Genomic DNA, 1900 nt, shown 5'->3' with positions numbered 1-1900 from the left:
ATTTTAGATGATGTTTTTTGAACAATAATTATTTGAAACTTTGGTTAAAACAAGTAGACCAGATATAATAGGAAGTAATCGACTTTTATTTAGTAATTCTAAAGCTTTTTTTAATTTTTAGTTTAGGTTGAATATTATATTTTAGGTGGTACAGTGAAGAAAAAGGATATCAGATTTTAAAATTTTTGTTTTTTTTTCGCCTAGAAAATTTAGAAAATATGTTTAGTCATATGATATTATTAAAAATTTGTGCATTTTTATAAGAATTGCTTTTATTTCACCCTCGATCAACATAATTTTTTTTAATTGGTACATTTATTCTCGTATAAAAGCCATTTCTAAAGGTAAAATCGAAAACAAAAAAAGACAGAAAAATTTTAGCACTTATTTGGATATCCGTCTTTATAAATTATTTTATGCTAAACTAATTAATTATTGTTAACAAAGTGTTTCTACAACATGTGCTCGTATTTAATTTTTTTCAAATATTTAGTTTGTATAAATATGATTTTTTTTGCATGTAAGACAAAGATTATACCATATACTGTAATATATGGCGGATGAGTAACACAATATCGTTAAAGGTATCAAAAAGAACTCGAAGTCACAAATAAAATCGATATAATATTTAATTATAGGATTCAAGAAAACGCTTGAACAAATAGGTTTTAAAAAGAAGAGAAGATTATACAGGTGATAGTATAGATATTACGCTCCACAAGAAATAAGTCACGCTATTCTTGAAGATAATATTTAAAAACTACATTTCTAAAATTATTCGTTATAATTTTAGTTTTTGTTCACAAGCACAACTTTCTTGATCTCTCGTGCGCAAAGCGTACTAATACTTAAAGCTATTTATACCTTTCAAAAGTCTTCTTCAATACCTCACCTCCGTTCAAGACTTACTAATCCAAGGGTTTTTCATGATCCCGAAGTCTGTATTTATGCCACAATCTGGTTAGTTACTTCGAGTTCTTTCTGATGCCTTTTACGATACTGTGTATCCACATACTAAAATTAAATAATATATAAAAGTAGTAGTATTTTAGTGCACATGAATTCTTAAATTATAAAAATATATATAGTTTTAAAAATTTATAAAAATATTTGAATTAAAGTAAGAATGAGCCCGTGTTTATAGTTAAAATCTTTCTATGCAAAATATTACTATAAATATCTAGATGAACCTTATGCTTGAAAGATAAACAAAGTTTATAAAAATTATTCTAATATTAATTCAAATGGTATTCCATAATAATTCTAATATTATTATAAATATATTCTAATATAATTTCTATTTTGTTTCTTATATTATCCTAAATTAATTCTGAAAATAGATAGATGTCTTCATTTTACGACATAAGAATATGCAATTATAAAAAAAGAAAATCCGTGAACCTTAGAGCAAGAAAATATAGACAATGAATTTTCGGAAATAAAAGATGGTTTGGCGATAAAAAAACAAGTGTCATTCAAAAAAATGATCGTCCAGATATATTCCTTATGACAAAAAAATAACTGTATAACGCAGATAGAAGTAGATGTCACTAGCATCGATAACATAACTTTAGTATAAAATGGGAAATTAAGGATATATAATCTACTTGCAAATAAACTTTCTTTGATCTATAAATCTAAAACAACATAATACCATATGTGATGACTTGGGATGGAGTGGTTACAAAATTTAATAAAAAATATGGTAAGGAGTTAAAATCCCGGACGAAGTAGAAGCATACATACAAGCTCTCACACACCGCAAGTCACTTGAAATCATCTCATTTGAGAGGAGAAGAGCAGTTGATGAAGATAGATCAGGTGAAGGTGTCAAAAGATGTATCAAGGAGTTGTGCAATATTCCCAATGGGCTGACACATCAAAAATACATAAAATAGAT

Source organism: Rhyacophila brunnea, unplaced genomic scaffold (assembly GCF_057557595.1).
Source record: "Rhyacophila brunnea isolate RB1 unplaced genomic scaffold, BYU_Rbru_1.0 scaffold_190, whole genome shotgun sequence".
Classification (NCBI taxonomy): domain Eukaryota; kingdom Metazoa; phylum Arthropoda; class Insecta; order Trichoptera; family Rhyacophilidae; genus Rhyacophila; species Rhyacophila brunnea.
This window is presented reverse-complemented; position numbering follows the sequence as displayed.